The 6,000-nt window shown below is 32.2% G+C and overlaps 1 long non-coding RNA gene across 1 annotated transcript; it reads left to right on the plus strand.

Annotated features, from left to right (window-relative positions):
- Window positions 1-1,549: 1,549 nt before the first annotated feature.
- LOC141627349 (uncharacterized) lies at window positions 1,550-5,174 on the plus strand. Its single transcript, XR_012536913.1, has 2 exons — window positions 1,550-4,787; window positions 4,895-5,174. It is a non-coding gene; the product is annotated as an uncharacterized LOC141627349 (long non-coding RNA).
- The last annotated feature ends 826 nt before the right edge of the window (window positions 5,175-6,000 follow it).

A 6,000-nucleotide genomic window follows, 5' to 3' on the forward strand; every position in this document is an offset into this window, starting at 1 on the left:
TAAGTAGAGTTAGGTTAAATAATTGGGGTTTGGGTAATATTGGTAGTAGGAAGACCGCATGAGTAGTTAAAACAACCAGTGTAGACATACCAAATATTATCATTGAGTATGCGATAAAAGTAACAATATTAATTGTAGGATTAATAAAAGTAAAATACTAATAGGGGCAAACGTGATTGTCTCTCATAATTATGTTGATTAATTTTATCTTAATCGTAATTTAAAATATGAATCGTAAGTGGTTATTAATGTATGAATAGACGAGTCAACACAATTCTATTTATAAAAAAAATAAAGTTTAAAAGGTAAGCATAAAGTATGCCGAGAGGAGACGGGACACCGAAATTAAAGAATTAAGTGTATAGGTATGTATGTATGTGTAAATGTATTAAATATATTTATAATTTATAATAATTCAATACACATTATTAGTTTATTACCTTCATCTAACAAATTTAGTAAATATATTTAATTTCTAAATATTAATAACAATCCCGTGAATTTTCACGGGTGTTAAACTAGTGTAATGTAAATTGTTGGTGTAGAGAAATGAAATGTTGATAGAAGGTGGGTGAGGTCTTCCAGGAAAATTGTAGTGGACCCTAGCTAAATACTTGAGAATCAATCAAAATAATTAAGTTGAGGAGAGAGGGTAATTAATTCACATATAAAACACGGGGGGATCCATATGTAAATTATATTATTAAAACTCTTCAACCAATGGAAAGCCTTTAAAATAGCTTTTATACTATGTAGATATATGACCATCAATCTGATTAATCTATGTGATTTTCTCTCATTAATGATCTTAATTAATATAATTAATAAAAATAATTTGTTAACTTGGTAATGACAAAAATTAATAAAATCAATAATTGAGAAATTTCAGTAAAGCAAAAACATAAAAAACATAGTTATTTGGTCAATAGAACTCCTCTATATTACGAGTGAAGAAAGTATGATCACTTTGAAAATTAAGAAGAAAAGACTTTGTAGATTTTAAGAAGGGGTTTTTCTATCATGTGCCCAATGGGCACATGTTAAGGAGTTATTTAGGGAATAAATTACAACAATATCTCATGAGATTTTGAAATATGATGTAATAATTACTATAGTTAGAGGATTAATGTTGTAATTCATTCCCTAAATGGCTTCTTAACATTAATCAGATCATCTAAAATCTAAAAAGAATGTAAAACGCAACAAAAATGATGTATAAAAATAATTCCACAAAACAGCCAATTTAACAGATCCAAAATTTTAAGTCGAGCCAATTAATTAAGATTTTTAAAATTAAAATGATTCTTTAAGGTGTGTAGCGCTCTACTCTTATCAAGCCCCCAAAAAATAGACAATAAAGTTTTCTCAACTAGAGAAAACATACAAGAATACAGGATAGTATTCTTCATATCTCAAATTTCTATATAGTCATGCATGATGTATGGTCATGGTCATGAGGGAGCTCGAAACATCTGATTGAAGCTAAGTAGATGGATAAGCTCATTTGTCGTTGACAAGGAAGATTGTAAGTTACCACCTACTATTTCTCGTATTTTACAAACTACCACCATGTATTTCATTTATTATAAAATACCACCTACATTAGAGTGTATATATCCCAACTCACACCGTATTTAACTCCCGACCATGTTTTTATCTCCTGTCTCGGGTACTAACTAAACTACCAAATTACCTTAATTAACCTTCCAAATCACACCCCCACCATTCCACCAAAACAATTATACATAACACTCATCAATACAAACTCACAACCCCTCATTATACAATATACCCAACTTCCCAGATTAAAAATCAAAACATCAAATTAGGAACATTCTCCATCACTACCCTGCACCATCACTAATCAGGCCTAAATTGTGCATCAGTGTCATCAGCAGGCTAAGCAATCTCGGATACGTCTTCTTCATCCTTGATGCTTCCTTGTTTTAAGGTTGACTTTCTTAATTTTGGGTTGATAAAAACCCTAAATTTAGTTAATTTAGGGATTCTTGTCATCAAATTCTGGGTTTTTGTTTTCTCTTTCAATTGTGATTGTTTGTTTAGAAACCCTTATTTTAATTAAAGTTTCAAGCTTTCTTTGAATTAATTGAAATGTTACTGTTTATGAGCTAAATTTTGTCCCCTAAATTAATATGTAGGTGTTAGAATAATTAATAATATTCGTATGGCCTATGTGTTTCGGGTTTTAATAAAAGTTAAGTTCACATTAATATTACGAGACTTTAATATAAAAGACGGTATCGTGATGGATCGGTCCCGATTAAATGTAATTAAAGTTCGGGAATTATTATTCCCTCTTACCTTACCCTATTATACATCGTCTTTCACGAAAAGGTACGATCGGGTTTGATTGTGCGAAAAGGTACGTAATATATTATATATATTATGGAAGTTAAAAGAATAAAATTATTCATCTGACAAAACAAAACAAAAGTATACGTATAAAGTGAAAGGATGAAAGACACAGTTTCTTCCTCCATCATCAAAGGAACATAAAAGGAAAGGGTTAAGGAGGAGAATCAATCTGCTATACTTCTTATTATTGAATTGATTGCGTCTGTAAGACATGGACCAAGGTTAGTCTTTTATTTCGTCTATTGATTGTTTTAGGGTTGAATTAATTCAAGTCTATATGTTCTTGGGACTGATTTCATTAATGAAATCGCAAAGTTAATCTTACATTTGGTATCAGAGCCAATATAGATTTGTTTGATTTATCCGAAAAGTACTTGCATATCGAAATACTGCATATTGTACAGCGTTTTTTTTCTTTTTGATAAGATTTGCAAGTGTAGTCTTATGGGTGTGTTTGTGGCTGCAAGGAATTAATGTTTGAGTTTAGCCAAACTATAGTAATTGTTCAACACAATGATATACGTAGTGCATAAATGATGTGCAGAAATAGTCATAATTATGCACGCATGCAATATAATTTTATCCATATGAATTCTTTCAATCTGCCTTATGTTTTGTTTGTTTCCTGGGTTTGTGACAACCTAGTTTTAACAATATTGATATTGCTTTTTTTTTAAGCATTGATCATGGTTGGTAATCACTAACTTTTTCCCACTCTTTAAAGATTGTGCTTTCAAGTTGGTTGTTTATCACTAAGTATTGGTTGTTAATCACTAAGATTTTCCGCTGCAAATTTCTTTTAGGCCTTAAAGATCATGCTTTCGGTCTTTTGGCATGAAGTGATTATGGGCAGATCTTGTCATATTGTCTTTGCATTATGGTCTGTTATATTTTTTATATTTTTTTTGCATATGGATCAGAATGATAATGATAAATTTTGCATTTTGATAACAGATCAATGTTCATTAATGGTATTGTATCTATTGTTTTTCGGCTGTGTTCTTGGAGATTAAATGTTTTAACATATTTCTACTTATTCCGACACACATAAAGTTAGACAATAGAATGACACGCATTAAAGTAATGGGTAAATTCATGTTATGAATTGTTAACATATTATGATAATATATTTACCATTAACTTTAAATGTTTATTTTGTATATATTACATGTTAGTCACCAAAGTGGCCTTGTTATATTACATTTAGACATTTGAAATTAAAGTTTTTAATTGATCATGATTAAAAGGGATGTATAAATGACATTATAGATAGATTGATCAATTATTTTTTGTCATCTATATTTTGGGAGATCACCCAAAGGTGGGTCATTAAATATAGTTGATGATATAAAAGGATTAATTATTCATAAATTGGGTCTAATAGTATGTATATCCAAAGATAGCATTGTTATTTGATTCATGTGTGTTATAATTAATTGTTAAAGTATACATTAACATCAATGATGACTACTTGGATTTAAGTGTTGCCCAAAGGTAATTTAAATACATGTATAGAAGTTTATATAATATTATTTGAATCTGTATGATAGTTTTTTCAAAGCACTAATTGGTAACATGTATAAATGATTGCAGCATCTCCAAATTTGTTTGCATCTGCTGACTCTTTTATAAAGTTCAATGGGCTTAATTATGATGAGTGGGCCTTAAAGATCCAGTATACACTGGATATAATGGCTTTAGACATTGCCATCCTGACAGATGAGGTACCAACAAAAATTACACCTGAAAGCTCCGGTTCGAAAAGTGTCATTATCAGGCTTGGGAGAAATCTAACAGGTTGGGTTTACACCTCATGAGGATGACAATGGCTGATAACATTAAGCCCTCCATGCCTAAAACAGAGAAAGCAAGGGAATTCATGCTTAAAGTAATGGAGTGTTCATAGTCGGATTTAGCTGATAAGCCAATTGTTGGTAGTTTAATGAGTAAGCTAACTACTAAAAGGTTTGACTGGTCTCAACCGATTCATGATCATGTGACACACATGTCTAACCTGGCAGCAAAGTTGAAGACTTTAGGAATGGACGTAAGTGATACTTTTTTTGTCCAATTCATCATTAACTCTCTACCTTATGAGTTTGGCTAGTTTCAGGTGAACTATAACACCATAAAAGATAAATGGAACTATCAAGAGTTAAAAGCCATTCTTATACAGGAGGAGGGGAGATTAAAGAAGATGAAAGATCAAGCTGTTCATTTCTTGAGTCATGATGGTGCCAGCAGCAGCAAGGCTAAACCGAGTAAGAAGGGTAAGAATGGTAAGAAGGGAAAGTCTTTCTTTAAGGGACCTGAAAGTGCGATCCATAAATAAAAGAAGTGTCACTTTTGCAAGAAAACGGGACACTTCAAGAAGGATTGTCCTAAAAGGAAGGCATGGTTCGAAAAGAAAGGTAAACATTACAGTTTTGTTTGCTTTGAATCAAATCTTATAGAAGTACCTAGTAATACTTGGTGGTTAGATTCTGGTGCAACTACTCATATTTCTCACATTAAACAGGGATATCGTATGATCCAGCCCATAAGAGGAGCTGAACAGTTTGTATCCATGGGAAACAGGATGAAAGCACGCATTGAGGGCATTGGGACTTACAGATTAATCTTAGACACTGGTTCTCATATAGATCTTACAGATTGTCTATATGTACCCGATTGTGCTAGAAATCATGTATCATTAAGTAAATTGGATAATTTAGGTTTTAATTTCAAGTTTAGACATGGTGTATTTTCTATGTACCGTAATGAATACTTTTATAGTAGTGGTACTTTGATTGATTCAATTTATAGGTTCAATCTTGATGTTAAATTTTCCCGATTCCCTATTTTATGTTGAGTCTCAAGGTATTAAACGTAGTGCATCGAATGAAAAATCAGCTTACTTGTGGCATCAAAGGCTAGGTCACATATCTAAAGAAAGGTTAACGAGGTTGGTAAAAGATGAAATTCTACCTCAATTGGATTTTAGTGACTTAGATGTGTGTGTAGACTGCATTAAAGGTAAGCAGACCAAACATACAGTAAAGAAATCAGCTACAAGAAGCTCTCAGCTTTTAGAAATTATATACACCGACATTTGTGGACCTTTTGACACTCCATCTTGGAGTGGTGAAAAGTACTTTATCACTTTTATAGATGATTTCTCGCGGTATGGTTTCACTTATTTGTTGCATGAAAAGACTCATTCCGTGGATGTCCTTGAAATATTCATAAATGAGGTGGAAAGGCAGCTGGAAAAGAAAGCGAAAATTGTGAGATCGGATAGGGGTGATGATTTTTATGGAAGGTTTACTGAAAATGGACAATGTCCTGGTCCATTTGCAAAGTTACTTGAAAGTAGGGGTATTTGTGCACAATATACAATGCCCGTACACACCTCGTGAAACGGTGTTCTTTGAAAGGCGGAACCGTACTTTAATGGAAATGGTTAGGAGCATACTAAGTAATTGTTCTTTACCTCTTTCACTATGGATTTATGCATTAAAGATAGCAACCTATGTTTTAAACTGCGTTCCTAGTAAAGCAGTTCCTAAGACTCCTTACAAACTATGGACGGGAAGGAAACCGAGTTTAAGACATCTTCGAGTTTGGGGTTGCCCAGCTGAAGTA

The sequence above is a fragment of the Silene latifolia genome, chromosome Y (genome assembly GCF_048544455.1).
Source record: "Silene latifolia isolate original U9 population chromosome Y, ASM4854445v1, whole genome shotgun sequence".
Lineage (NCBI taxonomy): Eukaryota > Viridiplantae > Streptophyta > Magnoliopsida > Caryophyllales > Caryophyllaceae > Silene > Silene latifolia.